This window comes from Mya arenaria, chromosome 17 (assembly GCF_026914265.1).
Source record: "Mya arenaria isolate MELC-2E11 chromosome 17, ASM2691426v1".
NCBI lineage: Eukaryota > Metazoa > Mollusca > Bivalvia > Myida > Myidae > Mya > Mya arenaria.
The window spans coordinates 21,226,351-21,247,006 of NC_069138.1; positions in this window are offsets into that span (position 1 = coordinate 21,226,351).

A 20,656-nucleotide genomic window follows, 5' to 3' on the forward strand; every position below is an offset into this window, starting at 1 on the left:
ACGCTGTGTGGACGTATTCTTTGTTATGTATGCATATCTTAGTAATAAGTAATATTTAAGAAGTCAGACAAGCGTTAAAAAGTTTAAGTTTATGACTTTACTCTTGAGAACCTTAATTACATATGCAATAATACACTTTACTGCCAATCCATTTAAACTTAATAGTGAAAATACACGTTAAAACACTACAAGTATTTAAAATGTATTTAAATTTTACGAACTACTTCTACTGATGTACCGGCATACATCTGAGGGTGTTTTCGATTGAAAATGACCAAGGTTCTCCGAATGAATCAGTCAAATGAGATGTTTTAAGCTCACAATACAGGGGACATATTAGTAGAAAATAGTATTCTTAGTATTGCATTTAGTACAATAAAAATATGTTAGCATAATTTCTATCGATATAGCTAATCAATATGTCAAAGTCATGTGTAGTCGTTTAAACAACCTATGACTGTACGCCTGCCTGTTTTGCTGTTCAAATCTCGACCTACTGTCCCTATATTTTCTTAAGAGGTTTTTAACAACTTGAAAAAGCCTATATCATGCAACTGAAAATAAATGGAATTGCTCGGTGAGATAAAGGACACATGCAAATGTCGTTTGCGAAATGGAACTAATCTTCACCGAGTTTAATCCAGAGTTTCCACTTTTAACACATTCACACACTGATACTCACTTTATCCATTTTGTACAATAATAAAACCCCTCTGTGCACCCTTTTAGACTTACTTATCACATTATTTCGACTGAAACTTTATGACCTTACTTTAACCATGTTTTACACAAAAATAAGACATCCTTATAAATTTACAATAGGAACACATTTCTGAGCTCTTATGTAGGATTTTATTCCATCAATATTCAACAGCTAACATTGATGGCTAAAGTTTTCTTCTAGTCCTAGTCTTAAGTCGGCGTTGCTATCGACAGAGCCATCCGCGTGCGTCCCCTTAACCCTCGGTGTTGTCGTCCGCTGAGCACTGGGTGCAGTCGTCGTAACAATTGCAGGCAAGTTCATCGGTGCGGCCACGGTCAGTCGTCGGCTGGTTTCGCGGTGTCGTCGTTGGCCGAATCCGAGGGGCTGTCATCATCGCAGTCGTCATTGAATATGGCTCTTTCTTGCATACCGGACGTGTGTTTCCGGTCATGTGACTGGTGCTGGAAAAACTCATCTTACATCCCCCATGTGAGATGAGTCACGCACAACAACGCGCCACTTCTTATTTCTTTTATTGTGTTGTTTATGAAAAGTAAACTATGCAATTTCAATAATGCGGAGTATATAAGTATACAATACTTTTAATTGAATTTGGAAATGAATAATCGTAAAAGCGAGATTTTAAAGGAACTATGTTTCGTCGATAGTGATTTAAAATTACTTCGCTTTATGACGTCAGTACACAACGTTGCACGCGCTTTTGGGTGAAATGTACTTAAGTGCATTTTTTACGTCATTTTTTCCACAAATTCATAATTTAGGTATGCAAGAAAAAAAATCAATCATGTTTTTCCGGTCCTTATCGAAAAATCCTATCCTCGGGCACGCTGCGTGACCGGTAACTCGGCAAGCCTCGTTACCGGCTTACGCGCTTGCCCTCGGTCGGATTTTTCTATTCTTGCCGGAAACACCACATGATAGATACTTATAGTACAATCGTCGACTGAATCCTAGGCACAGCCATCGGCTGCTTCTTCGACGTAAACGGCGATCGGGACGACGACGTAGACAACGGTTTAGACGTTTACATATACAGTTTTTAATTAGTCAGTGTCAACGACCGTTCGGACGTCGACCTAGATGGTGGCTGGATCGACGGCTTTATTGTTAACGTAAAATACATCTTGAGTGTTGGATTAGCTGGAGGCAGAGAACATCGACTAGCTACTAGTACGAGTAGAAATAAAACTGACGCCTCTGGCTAGTGTCGGCACACTGCATTACTGGGTCAGATGCCGACGGAGGTTTATATATATTATAGTCTTTTAAATGATAACTAATATGTCTCTCACTAGCGTAGTCTTTTCTCTCCCCTCTAGATTTCCGAAGCGCCGGGAATGGCTGCCCTCGACGGTTCTCTTCTGGCGGATACTGATCACTGACATTAGCGCCACTGTTGGTAAGATAAACTCTTCGAAGTGCATCTTAAATTAACATCTTCGAGTCAAATGTCCAAAAACTAAGCTACAATTGGACGTGTTTTACCCGACGCGGTGGTCTCCGTATGTGTAAGATAATTGAACAAAAGTAATACACCGTTGCCTCGCCGTCTTCCCCCGAATTTGTAGCTTCTCCTGATTAATTGCGAATGTTGACCGGATGCATATCATCCTGTGTTGTCCCAGGAAATGACGTCATCTTGTGTTTGTATAATATTAAAGAAAAAAACGTGGTCATTGTCTGTATGATTCTGCCTTTTTCAATGCAACATAGTCCCATAGTTGTGCTTATATTTTATATTTATATTTTATTTTATCTTTATCAATGTTTCCGCTATCGTTAATTGTATTCTCTACAGCGTTCTTGTTATTAAAGCAGAACCTTTGCATTATTTGATACATCACAATATTGCAAATTCCATATACCTTAAAAGGGCCAGTTTTAAATGAAATAGCTTACGATTCATTGCAACTTCTTTAGCCATACTATCTGCATTCGGTGAAAAATGCCTTTGAATGGCCCAGAATACAACGAAATATCATAAAACTAACTACTAGTATTCTACATGAATATCAGAGGTCATGTTTACTATGGAAGCTAAAAACATATATTCTTAATTGATTCTCACCACTTCGAAACCTAGAAAATCTGGTACATTATTGACTCAGTTATTGGGTTTTTGCACAGAGTAGAGATTAACATGACCAGTGATAAATCTATTGCATCAACAAAATATTTCCACGAAAGATGTGTTTGAACTTAAATCCGCTTAACGTAAAACCTTGTCTTAATATAGTAGCTTGCCTTGATGCACAGCAGGGGAATGTTTATTTCATAAATATACATATGTTTAATAAAAAAAACTACAATAACTGCTTCATTTATGTCATGAAGGTGCCCCTAAAGTCACAACAATGCATGTATTGACGTTTCACTAGTGTGTTAAAACAGTGATCAACTTTTACCTGGTTAGCAGAGACAAATAATAAAATATTATTTAAATTAAATACAACAATTTTTCTTTCCCATTGTTTTAGAATTTAAACTTTTGGATTACGTAAAGAAGATTTATTTTATTTATTTAACGCATGCCATAATAGTATATGATAATGAAAACTCATTTGCCCCAATTTTGTTAAGACAAATTCATAGAGTTAGTGTTGGCCAAGATTTTAATTGTGATTTTTTTCATCTTTATGATAGGCAAACATTCGGAACTCCTCGGCCATTTTCGATCGAAAACAACCTCGGAAGTATGCCGGTACATGAGTAGAGGTATAACACTATATAAGTTTAAATTGATTGCCAGTGAAGTGTATTATTGCAAACATTATTAAGATTCATTAAGTTTAACTGCTAAATGAAAACAAAATCTACAATAATTACTTGCAGCGTTGTTAAACTGTACAGATTTCTGACATTGTAAACCGTCCATCTGAGGTTGTTTTCGATAGAAACTGGCCCAGGAGTATGTGCGTGAAGTTAGCACCGTAGCACCGTATCACCATATCAACGCGGGGATGCGGTGCTAGCACCGTATCACCATCAAAATCAATACAATAAGAGCATTAATCTCGAAGAAACATGTAAGGTCGTTCTCGCAGAAACGAGCAAGGGGACCATAGGGACCTATGTCACTGTGTAGCCGAGACCTGGCCCTAGGTGATGGCACATGTGAATACCCTAGGATTTTAGGCAGGCTATGCGGGATAGGGACATGAACTCGATCCCCCATGCCAATTTGGCCCATATTCAGACACTGTTATGGTGCGGATGCCTTAAAAACGAGCAAGGGGACCAATGGCACTGTATCCAAGGGTTACCTGGCGGTGTGATACATTCGGGGAAACTGTTAATACTACGAGGATTTTAGTCTGGCCCCGTCCTTAGCCCAAAATTGTGCGTATATGGGCAATATAAGCCCTACTGACCCCTACCATACATGTAAGGCTCGTTCTCGCAGAAACGAGCAAGGGGACCATAGGGACCTTTGTCACTGTGTAGCCGAGACCTGGCCCTAGGTTATGGCACATGTGAATACCCTAGGATTTTAGGCAGGCTATGCGGGATAGGGACATGAACTCGATCCCCCATGCCAATTTGGCCCATATTCAGACACTGTTATGGTGCGGATGCCTTAAAAACGAGCAAGGGGACCAATGGCACTGTATCCAAGGGTTACCTGGCGGTGTGATACATTCGGGGAAACTGTTAATACTACGAGGATTTTAGTCTGGCCCCGTCCTTAGCCCAACATTGTGCGTATATGGGCAATATAAGCCCTACTGACCCCTACCATACATGTAAGGCTCGTTCTCGCAGAAACGAGTAAGGGGACCATAGGGACCTATGTCACTGTGTAGCCGAAACCTGGCCCTAGGTGATGGCACATGTGAATACCCTAGGATTTTAGGCAGGCTATGCGGGATAGGACAAACTGACCCAAAAAATTTATCTAAAAGACATAACGATAAGTGTAGGGATGAACTAGGCCACGAGGCCTACTTTATGATCAATTTATTTCGCTGGAGCTGTTGTACTGAATAGCCGAAAATAGAGCTCGAAAATTGAACTTTGCTGCTGCAAAAGCCATTTCTGGGACGGACTGACCCGATTATTCGACTAAGAGGTCCTTTACAGAAAGTGTAATGATAACTAGGTTCAGGGCCTATAATGTGAACTATAGATAATAATAATACTCTTTCATGGCTCATGTTCTAGGCATTGATACGTTTGCTTAAAATTATCATGGCGTTTGCCACTATGCTAGAGTGGTCGGCATTTGGAATCTCTTCAACCTCAAATATACCATTGTATTCGGAAAAGTCTGGTTTGAGCACATTAACATGTGAGCATTGCCTTATGCCTCAATATGCTGTGATGGCTCATGTTCGAGGCATTCACGAGTTTATGTTCAATTAACATGAATATTGCCAGAGTGGTAGGAATTTGGAATCACTTCAACCTCACATAGGCCATTGATCTGGGGAAACTCTGGTCTGAGCATAATGAACGAACACATGAATATACATCGCTAAGGTGTTTGAGCACACAACATGAAAATCCCGTGTCAATAGAAAAAAACAACGTTATTTTGGTAAATGAAATGTAAATTATTGAGAACACTGCGTTGGTGATTGATTAACACCGGGTTGCAGACATCAGGTTTAAAGCTGCCCTCTCACAGATTTACCGTTATTCCATTTCTTAAAAAAACAATTGTCTTGGAATTGGAAAATATTGCGTAAATATCTGCTTACCAGTGATTAAAGACTGCTGACAAAAAATCAGATCGCAGATCTTCATATTTCCATTCCAAATTTAATGTTTTATGGCTTAAACCGTTACTAACGGTTTAAGAAAAATGCATAAAACATAAATTTTGGGACGGAAATATGTAAAGCTACGATCTGATCTTTAGTCAGCAGTCCTTTACCATTGGTTTGCAGATATTTACGCAAAAATATTCTCGTTCCAAGACAAAAAAAAGTGTCAAAACGTTCAATCTGTGAGAGTACAGCTTTAAAGCTTAGCTTCAGATTTAAAATGTAGGGTGTTTCTAGATGTGCGTGAAGTTAGCACCGTAGCACCGTATCACCATATCACCGCGGGGATGCGGTGCTAGCTCCGTATCACCATCAAAATCAATACAATAAGAGCATTAATCTCGAAGAAACATGTAAGGCTCGTTCTCGCAGAAACGAACAAGGGGACCATAGGGACCTATGTCACTTTGTAGCCGAGACCTGGCCCTAGGTGATGGCACATGTGAATACCCTAGGATTTTAGGCAGGCTATGCGGGATAGGGACATGAACTCGATCCCCCATGCCAATTTGGCCCATATTCAGACACTGTTATGGTGCGGATGCCTTAAAAACGAGCAAGGGGACCAATGGCACTGTATCCAAGGGTTACCTGGCGGTGTGATACATTCGGGGAAACTGTTAATACTACGAGGATTTTAGTCTGGCCCCGTCCTTAGCCCAACATTGTGCGTATATGGGCAATATAAGCCCTACTGACCCCTACCATACATGTAAGGCTCGTTCTCGCAGAAACGAGCAAGGGGACCATAGGGACCTATGTCACTGTGTAGCCGAGACCTGGCCCTAGGTGATGGCACATGTGAATACCCTAGGATTTTAGGCAGGCTATGCGGGATAGGGACATGAACTCGATCCCCCATGCCAATTTGGCCCATATTCAGACACTGTTATGGTGCGGATGCCTTAAAAACGAGCAAGGGGACCAATGGCACTGTATCCAAGGGTTACCTGGCGGTGTGATACATTCGGGGAAACTGTTAATACTACGAGGATTTTAGTCTGGCCCCGTCCTTAGCCCAACATTGTGCGTATATGGGCAATATAAGCCCTACTGACCCCTACCATACATGTAAGGCTCGTTCTCGCAGAAACGAGCAAGGGGACCATAGGGACCTATGTCACTGTGTAGCCGAGACCTGGCCCTAGGTGATGGCACATGTGAATACCCTAGGATTTTAGGCAGGCTATGCGGGATAGGGACAAACTGACCCAAAAAATTTACCTAGGGGACATAACGATAAGTGTAGGGATGAACTAGGCCACGAGGCCTACTTTATGATCAATTTATTTCGCTGGAGCTGTTGTACTGAATAGCCGAAAATAGAGCTCGAAAATTGAACTTTGCTGCTGCAAAAGCCATTTTTGGGACGGACTGACCCGATTATTCGACTAAGAGGTCCTTAACAGAAAGTGTAATAATAACTAGGTTCAGGGCCTATAATGTGAACTATAGATAATAATAATACTCTTTTATGGCTCATGTTCTAGGCATTGATACGCTTGCTTAAAATTATCATGGCTTTGCCACTATGCTAGAGTGGTCGGCATTTGGAATTTCTTCAACCTCAAATATACCATTGTATTCGGAAAAGTCTGGTTTGAGCACATTAACATGTGAGCATTGCCTTATGCCTCAATATGCTGTGATGGCTCATGTTCGAGGCATTCACGAGTTTATGTTCAATTAACATGAATATTGCCAGAGTGGTAGGAATTTGGAATCACTTCAACCTCACATAGGCCATTGATCTGGGGAAACTCTGGTCTGAGCATAATGAACGAACACATGAATATACATCGCTAAGGTGTTTGAGCACACAACATGAAAATCCCGTGTCAATAGAAAAAAAAATCGTTTTTTGGTAAATGAAATGTAAATTATTGAGAACACTGCGTTGGAGATTGATTAACACCGGGTTGCAGACATCAGGTTTAAAGCTGCCCTCTCACAGATTTACCGTTATTCCATTTCTTAAAAAAACAATTGTCTTGGAATTGGAAAATATTGCGTAAATATCTGCTTACCAGTGATTAAAGACTGCTGACAAAAAATCAGATCGCAGATCTTCATATTTCCATTCCAAATTTAATGTTTTATGGCTTAAACCGTTACTAACGGTTTAAGAAAAATGCATAAAAATAAATTTTGGGACGGAAATATGTAAAGCTGCGATCTGATCTTTATTCAGCGTCTTTTACCATTAGTTTGCAAATATTTACGCAAAAATATTCTCGTTCCAAGACAAAAAAGGTGTCAAAACGTTCAATCTTAAATTGGCCCTATATAAGAAACAGTCGTAACATAGTACCTGTTTAACAAAAACAATAGCTATATTTTTTTAGAGACAGATATTGCCGAAATTTACCTTCAATGCCTTATAGATAGAAATTTGGGATCCCCGATTTGCATCTTACGATGAACAATCGAATGATGACTAAACGATTGACTGCTACCGAACATCCGTATTAACGGAGGGTACACAGGGGTAACATTTTGGATGGTATAAGAGGTGCAGGAGAGAAAACAGTGATTACTTACAGGGGAAAAGAGGGCTTTTCGTTTAGCAGTGTTTTGAGTATCCAATATGTTTACTTTTAGATAAAGATAAGTAGCATTATCTTTATGTTTAGGTCTATAAACGTATGCTACATATATACAATATATTTCTTGAATGAATTATATTTAAAAATATGGTAACATTTTGTAAACTTATGAATGTGTTAGTATCCTTTCCTGAATGTGGCCATTTGAAGCGGTAATTTATCAAAGCCTGTCATTAATAAGCATACATCAAGTATATAAATATGCATTTATCACAAATCAGCATTGCTTCCGGGATACGACATTATGTAACGGCAAACATCTTCACCGTATTCCGGGATAGTTCCAAGCCTCTGTCATGTGTATGTATTACAAAATGCACAGTTTTAGAATTATTTTAGCCGCGCATTTGTTTAGGTGTTAACATATTTTCGGCTAACATGGAAGACGTCACATTCCCAATGTGACGCCATAAAATTAATGTTTTATGTCCATATAAATAAACAAATATTACACCAAAGTGCACAGTTCAAGACTGAATTTAGACATAGCGATATTATAGCGTAAGAACCCTCAAATCTCCTTATTTATTTATGCCGCATATTCTATGCTTCAAGTGGAAGACGGATCAAGACTAAGTTGTGATCCCTAGGAAATATCAAATCGTGGACCGCCCCTTACTGCAATAGCAATTCTTATTAGGGTACCCTAGGCCTCAACCCCCTTTTGGCTTTATAATTTTAACAACATACTTTGGGATTCCATGGAAGACGGTGCACACCCAAAGGTGTTATGTCAATGTTATGATCGATATGACAGTGTATTTATGTTAATTATACAGCAGAGTCCACAGTTTAGGGCTTCACACACTTTGACCAGCCCAATTGCGTTCATACCCCGATAATGACATCAACCCAGCAATTCATTCCTTAAGTAAATACTAAAGTCCACTGTTGTTTACGGCCATCACACAATAAGGTAGACATCGTAATAACCCTAAATACAAATAAAAGCTGGACCTATTTATTTATTTAATTGCCTATGACAGGCACATTTATACACACATTAAACACGCATTAAGAACCAAATGTATGTCCCTATCTCGAATAGCCTTTCGAAAAAGTTATTCACATAAGGCCTCACCAAGAGCCAGGTCTCAGTTACACTGTGATATTGGTCGATATGGTACCCTTGGTCATTGTAAGGATTCCGCAACATAAAGGGTAAGTATGTGGGTCAGGTAGGTGTTGGAAGCTTATTTCATGTCCTATCCCGCATTATCACCCTAAAATCCTAAGTGATTCACATACAGAATGTGTAAGGAAGCATTACTGAAAGGATTTCTTAAATGAAATGAAGTATTTTTTTAACGATTCTTGAATGAAATAATGAACTATTGGTGTAAATATAAGGAATTAATTGCGGGTTGATATCATTATCGGGGTATGAACGCAATTGGGCTTGTCAAAGTGTGTGGAGTCCGAACCCTGCAATTCATTTCTTAAGTAAATACTAAAGTGCACTGTCGTTTACGGCCATCACACAATTAGGTGTTAACACCGTAGTAACTCTAAATACAAATAAAAGCTGGACCTATTTATTTATTTAATTGCCTATGACAGGCACATTTATATACACACATTAAACACGCATTAAGAACCAAATGTATGTCCCTATCTCGAATAGTCTTTCGAAAATCCGAAGTTATTCACATAAGGCCTCACCAAGGGCCAGGTCTCAGTTACACTGTGATATTGGTCGATATGGTACCCTTGTTCGTTGTAAGGATTCCGCAACATAAAGGGTAAGTATGTGGGTCAGGTAGGTGTTGGAAGCTTATTTCATGTCCCTATCCCGCATTATCACCCTACAATCCTAAGTGATTCACATATGCCATAAACTTAAACCAGTCTCGGCTATACAGTGGCAATGGTCCCTATGGTTCGCTTGCTTGTTTTAAGGTTATCGCACCATAACAGTTGTATATTGGATATTAGGTATTGGGAGTCTTATCATGTCCTATCCTGCATAACTTGCCTAAAATCCTAGGTTATTCAAATATATGCCATCATTTGGTGCAAGGTCTCGGCTGAACAGTGACATATGTCCATATTGTCGCAGTGCACGTTTTAATGTTTCCACACAATAACAAACAAACAATAACGCTGCAAGAATATCGGGTAAATTACTAATATGCATAATGGGCATATTTTATGTCCCTATCCCGCATAGCATAGGATATTTTCATGTTTCAACACCGAGTATGGCCAGGTCTCGGCTAAACGGTGACATAGGTCGCTATGGTCTCCTTTCTCGTTTAAAGGTTTCCGCACCATAACATGTTAGTAATGCCAGGTAGGCATTGGAAGTATTTTTCATGTCCCTATCTAGCCTAGCATAAGTTGCCTAGGTTGATCCATATACCATCACTTCAAGCCAAATATTGGCTACAAAGTGTCATAGGTTACTACTCATTGTAATGTTATCGCACCATAAAAGTTGTATATTGGCTAAATAGTACTTGGGATTCTTTAAATGCCCCTTTCCCGCAAAATCTGCCTTAAATCCTAACTAATTCACATATGGAATCATCTGGGGTAAAGTCTCGGCTACACAGTGACTAAGGTCGCTATGATCTCTTTGAGTGTTGTAAGGTTTCCGCACCATAACAATGCCAGAATATAAATAACTAAATATCCATTAGGAGCAAATTTCATGTCCCTATCCCGCATAGCCTGCATAAATTCCTATGATATTCATATGTTCACTCACCGTGTATGGCCAGGTCGCGATTTGGGACGCTATGGTATATGTGTTCGTGTTCATGTTTTCGCTGTTTGTTATTAATGCAATGAAGGCATTTGGAGCTTATTTCATGCCCCTTTCCCTCGAAGCCTGCCTAAAATTCCTGGTAATTCAGCGATGTTATCACTTAAAGCGAGGTCTGGGCTACAAAGTGCCATAGGTCCCTTCGTGCGCTTGCTCGTGTTAAGGGTTTCGCACCGTTTTAGTTGTATATTGGGTAAATAGGAATTGGGAGTCATTTTCATTTCCCTATCCCGCATAACCTGCCTATATATTCACATAAACCATCATCTGGGAAAGGTCAAGTCTACTTAGTAACGTAAGTCACTATGTCCCCTTACTCGTTTTAAGGTTTCCGCGCAATGCCAGATTATGAGGGAAATAGACATTGGTAGCCTTTCCATGTCCCTTTCCTGCATAGCCTGCCTAGGACTAGGTCTTAGCTACACGCTGACATAGGTCGTTATGGTCCACTTGCTCGTTGTAATGTTTCCGCACCATAACTTGTAATGAATATGTGGCAAATAGGCATTGGGAGCATTTTCCATGTCTCTATCTCGCATAGCATGCCTACAATACGAGGTTATTCATATGAAGTATCACATAGGACAAGATCTCGTCTATAAGGTGACATAGGTTGCTATGGTCCCGTTTGTCGTTTTAAGGTTTCTGAACCATAACATGTAACGAATATGTGTCAAATAGACATTGGGAGCCTTTTCCATGTCCCCATCACACATAGCCTGCCTAAAATCCTGTTATATCACCTAAGACTAGGTTTCGGCTAAACGATGACATAGGTCGCTTTGGTCCCGTTTCTCGTTTGTTTTAAGTTTTCTGCACCATAATATGTAATGAATATAGGTCAAAAGCCATTGGGAGCATTTTCCTAGTCCCCAACTCGCATAGCATGCCTAATATCCTAGGTTATTCATATGCACTATGTCCTAGGACTAGGTCTCGACTACATTATGGCATAGGTCGATATGGTACCCTTGATCGTTTTAATTTTTCCGCGCCATTACCAGTTAATGACTATGCCGCAAATAGGAATATGGAGCCTTTTCCATGTCCCTATCACGCATAGTCTGCCTAAAATCATAGGTTACTCATATGTTCTATCACCTACGACTAGGTCTCGTCTATAAGGTGAAATAGGTCGATATGGTCCCGTTTCTCGTTTAAGGTTTCTGCACCATAGCATATAATGAATATGAGTCAAATAGACATTGGGAGCCTTTTCCGCGTCACCATCCCACATAGCCTGCCTAAAATCCTAGGTTATTCATATCTAAGATTAGGTTTCTGCTAAACAATGACATAGGTCGCTTTGGTCCCGTTTCTTGTTTCAAGTTTTCTGCATCATAACATGTAATGAATATGAAGCAAATGAGCATTGGGACCCTTTTTCTATATTCCCATCTCGCATAGCCTGCCTAAAATCCTAGGTAATTTAAATGCATTATCACCTAGGACTAGGTCTAAGATACACGCTGACATAGGTCGGTATGGTCTCCTTGTCTGTTTCAAGGTTTCTGCACCATAACCTTTAATAAGTATGAGGTAAAATAGGCATTGTGAGCCTTTTCCATGTCCCAATCTCGCATAGCCTGCCTAAAATCCTGTGTAATTCATATGTACTAACATATAGGATTAGGTCTAAGCAACGAGCTGACATCAGTCGCTGTGGTCCCCTGGCTCGTTTTAAGGTTTCAGCACCATAACCTTTAATGAATATGAGGTAAAAATAGGCATTGGGAGCCTTTTCCATGTCTCTATCTCGCACGATCTGCCTAAAATCCTAGGTAATTCATAAATACTATCACCTAGGACTAGGTCTAAGATACAAGCTGACATAGGTCGCTATGGTCCACATGCTCGTTTTAAAGTTTCTGCACCAAAACATGTAATGAATATTTGACAAATTGAAAATGGGAGCCTTTTCCATGTCCCTATCTTGCATAGCCTGCCTAAAATCCTAGGTAATTAATATATACTATCACCTAGGACTAGGTCTACGCAACGAACTGTCATAGGGCGCTATGGTCCACTTGATCGTTTTCAGGTTTTTTCACCATAACATTTAATAAATATGAGGCAAATAGGCATAAGGGGCCATTTTCCATGTCCCTATATCGCATAGCCTGCTTAAATTGATAGGTAATTCATATGTACTATCACCTAGGACTAGGTCTAATCAACAAGCTGACAAAGGTCGCTTTGGTCCACTAGCTCGTTTTGAGGTTTTTGCACAATAACATTTAATGAATTTGGCATTGAGAGCATTGACCATGTCCCTATCACGCTTAGCCTGCCGAAAATCTTACGTTATTCATATGTACTATCATCTAGGACTCGGTCTCTGCTACATGGTGACATAGGTCGTTATTGTCCCCTTGCTTGTTTTAAGGTTTCTGCACCAAAACATGTATAGAATATGAATCAAATATACATTGGGAGCCTTTTCCACGTTCCTATCTCGCATAGCATACCTTAAATCCTAGGTTATTCATATGTACTATCACCTAGGACTAGGTCTTGGCTACATGATGACAAAGGGCGATATGATCCCCATGCTCTTTTAAGGTTTCCGCACCATAACATGCAATAAATATGAGACAAATAGGCATTGGGAGCATTTTCCATGTCCCTATCTCGCATAGTCTGCCTAAAATCTTAAATATTCATATGTACTATCACCTAGGACTAGGTTTAAGATACACGCTGACATAGGTCGGTATGGTCTCCTTGCTCGTTTGAAGGTTTTTGCACCATAACATGCAATGAATATGAGGTAAATATAGGCATCGTGAGCCTTTATCATGTCCTTATCTCGCACACCCTGCCTAAAATCCTAGGTAGTTCATATGTACTTTCACCTAGGATAAGGTATATACACGCTGATATAGGTCGCTGTGGTCCCCTTCCTGGTTTTAAGGTTTCTGCACCATAACATGTAATGAATATGAGGCAAATAGGGATTGGGACCCTTTTCCTTGTCCCTATCTCGTATAGCCTGCCTTAAATCCTAGGTAATTCATATGTACTATCACCTAGGACTAGGTCTCGGCTACACGCTGACATAGTTCGCTATGGCCCCCTTGCTCGTTTTAAGGTTAATGCATCACAACATGTAATAATATGAGGCAAATAGGGATTTGGAGCCTTTTCAATGTCCCTATCTCGCATAGCCTGCCTAAAATCCTGGTAATACATATATATACTATCACATAGGACTAGGTTTAATCCACGAGCTGACATAGGTCGCTATTGTCCCTATGCACGTTTTAAGGTTTCTGCACCATAACATTTAATGAATATGAGTTAAAAATTGGCATATGGGGCCTTTTCCATATCACTTTCTCGCACAATCTGCCTTAAATCCTAGGTAATTCATATGTACTATCACCTAGGACTAGGTTTAAGCAACGACCTGCCATAGGTCGCTATGGTCCCTTTGCTCGTATAAAGGTTTTTGTACCATAACATGTAATGCATATGAGGCAAATTGGCATTGAGGGCATTTTCAATGTCCCTATCTCGCATAGCCTGCCTAAAATCTTACGTTATTCATGTATACTATTATCTAGGACTAGGTCTCTGCTACATTGTGACATAAGTCGCTTTGGTCCCCTTGCTCGTTTTAAGGTTACCGCACCAAAACATGAAAAGAATATGAATCAAATATGCATTGGGAGCCATTTCCATGACCCTATCTCGCATAGCATACCTAAAATCCCAGGTTATTCATATGTACTATCATCTAGGACTAGGTCTCGGTTGCATGATGACAAAGGTCGATATGTTCCCCATGCTCGTTTTAAGGTTTCCGCACCATAACATGTAATGAATATGAGACAAATAGGCATTGGGATCCTTTTCCATGTCCCTATCTCGTATAGCCTGCCTAAAATCGTAACTAATTCATATGTACTTTTACCTAGGACTAGGTCTAAGCCACACGCTGACATAGTTCGCTATGGTCCACATGCTCGTTTTAAGGTTAATGCACCATAACATGTAATAATTTGAGGTATATTGGCATTGGGAGCCTTTTCCATGTCCCTATATCGCATAGCCTGCCTAAAATCCTAGGTAATTCATATGTACTATCACCTAGGACTAGGTCTAAGCAACGAGCTGACATAGGTCGCTATGGTCCCCTTCCTCTTAATTATTTAATGGTTTCTGCACCATACCATGTAATAACATTTAATGAATATGAGGTAAAAATAGGCATTTGGAGCCTTTTCCATGTCACTTTCTGTCACAATCTGCCTAAAATCCTATATAATTCATATGTACTATCACCTGGGAATAGGTCTAAGCAACGAACTGGCATAGGTCGGTTTGGTCCCCTTGCTCGTTTTAAGGTTTTTGCACAATAACATGCAATGAATATGAGGAACATAGGCATTGGGAGCCTTTTCCATGCCCCTATCACTCATAGCCTACCTAAAATTCTAGGAAATTCTTATGTTCTATCACCTAGGATTAGGTCTAAGCTACACGCTAACATAGGTCGCTGTGGTCCCCTTGCTCGTTTGAAAGTTTTTGCACCATAACATGTAATGAATATGAGGCAAAAAGGGATTGGGAGCCTTTTCCATGTCCCTATCTCGTATAGCCTGCCTAAAATCCTAGGTAATTCATATGAACTATCACCTAGGACTAGGTCTAAGCCACACGCTGACATAGGTCGCTATGGTCCCCTTGCTCGTTTTAAGGTTAATGCACCATAACATGTAATAATAAGAGGCAAATAGGTATTGGGAGCCTTTTTCATGTCCCTAAATCGCATAGCCTGCCTAAAACCCTAGGTAATTCATATGTTCTATCACCTAGGACTTGGTCTAAGCAACGAGCTGACAAAGGTCGCTATGGTGACGTATGGTCCCCTTAATTATTTTAAGGTTTCTGCACCATACCATGTAATAAATGTGAGGCAAATTGGCATTGGGAGCATTTTTATGTCCCTATCTCACATAGCCTGCCTAAAATCCTAGGTTATTCATATGTACTATCATCTAGGACTAGGTTCAAGCAACGAGCTGACATAGGTCGCTATGGTCCCCTTGCTCGTTCTTAGGTTTCTGCACCATAACATTTAATGAAAATGAGGTAAAAATAGGCATTTGGAGCCTTTTCCATGTCACTTTCTGTCACAATCTGCCTAAAATCCTAGGTAATTCATATGTACTATCACCTAGGAATAGGTCTAAGCAACGAACTGGCATAGGTCGCTATGGTCCCCTTGCTCGTTTTAAGGTTTCTTCACCGTAACATGTAATGAATATGAGGCAAATAGGCATAAGGGGCCTTTCCCATGTCCCTATATTGCATAGCCTGCCTAAAATCCTAGATAATTCATATGTACTACCACCTAGAAAAAGATCTAAGCAACGAGCTGACATAGGTCGCTTTGGTCCCCTTGCTCGTTTTAAGGTGTTTGCACAATAACATGCAATGAATATGAGGGAAATAGCCATTGCGAAACTTTTCTATGCCCCTATCACTCATAGCCTACATAAAATCCTAGGTAATTCATATGTACTATCACCTAGGACTAGGTCTAAGATTCACACTGATATAGGGCGCTATGGTCCCCTTGCTTGTTTGAAGGTTTTTGCACCATAACATGTAATGGATATGAGGAAAATATACATTGGGAGCCTTTTCTAAGTCCCTATCTCGCATAGCCTGCATAAAATCCTAGGTTAGTCATATGTACTATCACCTAGGACTAGGTCTCTGGTACATGGTGACATAGGTCGCTTTGGTCCCGTTTCTCGTTTTATGGTTTTTGCACCATAACATGTCATTTATAAGAGGCAAATAGGCATTGGGTGCATTTTCCATGTACGTATCTCGCATAGCCTGCTTAAAATCCTAGGTTATTCATATGTACTATCAACTAGGACTAGGTCTCGGCTACATGGTGACATATGTCGATATGGTCCCCTTGCTTGTTTTAAAGTGTCCGTGCCATAACCAGTTAATGAATATGCGGCAAATAGACATTGGGAGTCTATTCTATGTTCCTCTACCGCAAAGCCTGTCTAGCTTGTGTTATTCACAAATACTATTACCTAGGCCTAGTCCTCGGCTACACGATGACATAGGTCGTTATGGTCTCCATGCTCATTTTGAGGTTTCCGTACCATAGTTATACCATTTTATGCGATAAATAGTCATTTGGAACCTATGTCATCTCCTTATTCCGCCTATTCAGCCTGAAATCCTAGGAAATTAACATGTTCTATCACCCATGGCCATGTTTTGGCTACACGGTGACATTGATCGCTATGGTCCCATCGCTGATTTTAAGGTTTCCCCTGTATATGAGTTACTGACTATGTGGTTAATTGAGTAACACAAAAAATAACACTTATACTTTACTTTTAATTATAAACCAACGTTTCGGCGTGTGTTTTTACTGACTATGTGGCAAATAGCCATTATGTGCCTATATTCAAATACGGCACTGCCGGCCTAAAATCCTAGGTTATTCACATGCAACTTTTACCTATGGTTAGGTCTTGGCCCCACAGTGTTATAGGTGTCATATCCAGGAATAAGAGACTCTTAATACTACTAGTATACTGATCTGACAATTTATGGAGATACGGTGCTAGCACCGCATCACCGCGGTGATATGGTGATACGGTGCTAACTTCACGCACATCCGAGGAGTTCCTAATGATGGGCTAAATTGATACATTCGGAACTCCTCGGCCATTTTATCGAAAACAACCTCGGATGTATGCAGGTACATCAGTTGAAGTAGTTCGTAAAATTTTGAATTATATCATAAATTAAATGTAGTGTTTTAGAGTTGTATTTATTGATCTAAGTCGAAATTGATTGAAATTGAATTGTATTATTGCAAACATAATTAAGAATCCCATGAGTTAAGTCACAAAGTTTAACTGCTAAATAAAATTACTACGCGCTCTACATGCAGCAGAGAATATTACTTTCGACCGGAAAACATTATTAAACCATTTTCCACCTAAAGGTAAAATACACCTACCATCCAATATAGCTAGGTTATCCTATGGTCACTATGGTCGGATTTCTTTGGTACTAGAAACAATGTACTGTACAATCTGGTTTTTTGAAACATTTTTCTTAAAAATATTGGAATCCTTTTTTATTACTAGTTATTGTTGAGAAACAGGTATTTTTGTAAACTTTATGCCCCAAAAAGATTTTTGCACAAACTCTTGTGTTACCCTGCTGGATTATTTCGAGAATCTGCGGTCTGTTGTAACTTTTTCCCGAACTGGATATAAATGGTCAGTCTTTCCACAACTGGGGGTATTGCCAACTTCCCTCTGTCGTCAGTTCGTCTGTGAAAAGTATCATCTCGTCCTCTCCCTCTGTAGAAAGTTGAACGACTCGACTGGCTGAACCTAGAGTTGTACAGGTCTACAGGAGAATTGTGGGAATACGAAAATTCCCATCAGACTTTGTGTTCCTCAGGTTTTGACTTAACAATCCTTGATAAACACGCCTAGTTTTTATTATGCACTGTGTTGTTTGGGGAGTTTAATGCTGTTGTTCCATGTTTCTGGTTGGTGATTTTTTTTGTGTGTTCTATTTCTTTTGCGTTTACCCTGTGCCATTAAACGGGGGTTTATGTTTTAACGTTTTGCTACTGAGCTTGTTTCTTTAACTTTTCATATAAATATTAACTGGCAGAGTGAGAACATAGTATTGCAACAAATCTCCCTGGAGATGATTTACGTTTGCGATCTTCACGTGTCAGTTCAGGTAACTGTGTTCCTTGTTATTTTCATTACATTCACTTTGTCCAAAAGAGCAACAGCCGACAAAAGCTAGGAAGAAACTTTTTTAAATCAGGAAAGCCATACAGAACTCATCTGTCAAAGTAACAGTTCTGCACACAATACGGTGAAATGCACGAGTATACTTATTTAGTTTAAATTTTTATCGTTGCAGCAGAAATATCCATATATCGAAAATCCTGCCAAATTCCCTACACTCGGTTGCATAAACAAATACGTCACAATACCTAGTCGGGCCGCGTGCTGTCCTTTACAATGGCAGTGATGTCAGGTGCGTCCATGTTTCCTGGTTCAATGTTTGCGGTGAAAACGGTCTCGACTCGGTGAGAATCAACACAGTTTCACCGTACATCGGATAAAGTAGCCAAAGTGAGACGTTAGCAAAGCTATTTTCACAGGGGCGGTAAGTGATTGACCTGTGTTTTTTTGTTATAAATAACCCAAGTTTGACACAATTCAGTTTCAGTTGAAACGAGTATATTTATGTCCAGATCTACAGAAATTATCACAACTGTTGTGCTTGCCTTTAAAACATTAATAAACTTGTTGCAAGGCAGGGTTTCAACAAAACTGTTTTCATAATTTGGCTTGTAAACGTCAAATAAAAAAAACATCTGAATCGAGGACTTTCTGTATTTGTTTGCAAAGTTTCTCTGTTTCAAAGCACTCTTCCTTATATATTAGTAATATATGAGAATTTCTCGTTTGTGTTCGCAGTGGTAAGGTACCGAGTATAGATAATTTAACGCAGATACTGTACGGAATGTAGCCTTTCTATGTACTAGGGATAGTTCTGGCATTGACATGCGCTCTACAATAATTCTAATCACTGTGTTGATATTTGGCGCTCTTAGTCAAAGATTATAAGTTACACAAAGTATATGTACCACACGATGTGGTTTTACATTTTTTCCTATAATAGTGCTTTGTGATTACTTTGTTCCGTAATTAAATAATTAGCAGGAAAGCATTGTGACACAATCATCACGCTGACGATGTGGAATTGATAGTCTTGCATACGCTCTATATATCACGTCTGAAATAGGACTACGGCTTCTCTCTACTGGCCTTGTCATTCTGTTCGAACTTTAATTTCTCGCAACCATTTGTCCTGATTGAATGATACATAATAAATATTCACTCCAAGAAAACCTTATCTAAAAATAAAGAATTTTAGATTACGCCAACGCATATAATTTACCTACTGACTAGACAAGAACTCTGCGTTCCATGTGCACCGTCATTGTGACGACTTTTGTTGTGGGTGTTGTTGGATGTTCTTGTTGTTTTTTTCAAACAAGCTGTATAGAGATTTAACGTCAACTATAGATGCAAAGTACCTGTAATATTTACTAGCATACGTGGTTATCACGAGTGTTTATTCTCGGATATGTTGGATTGAGACGCGATAAGAAAGAATAATAAAAGCAAACTTTTGGCACAGTTGATGTATGAAACCAAAATTACGTTATCATTTATGTAAGTGTCACTTGTATATATCACATATATCGAAGAAAGTAATAAACAACAAGTGAACAAGTGGCATAAGCACCAAACGTGTTTGGGCCTTTAATCTGATTACCTGGGTGCTTTTACTATAAGCCATACACTTGATTGACATCATAGAAAAGGGAGTAAGCGTTATACAAGTGAAACAGTCTGAAGAGTGGACGAACAGGCGATTGGACGGGCAATGTATTACAATTCAATTCTGATTTAAGGGATAGCACTCGGTCGATTACAGTGAGAGCGGGGAATGCACTGGTTTAAATAAGGGGCCAATGGAGATCCTGTATGAACTGGCGTGGCCTTTAAATGATCAGAGCGTACGAGTATGGTTACAACAGATAAGTTAATGTCATTAGCTTACAAAAAGTGATGTAAATTTATTATTTTTTAAAACAATAAGCTAAGTGATAAACATATGTACAAGGATATATAAATAGGCTTACCGACTCACACAATGCACTTTATTGTTCAAAACTACGATTTAATACCATTCTCTT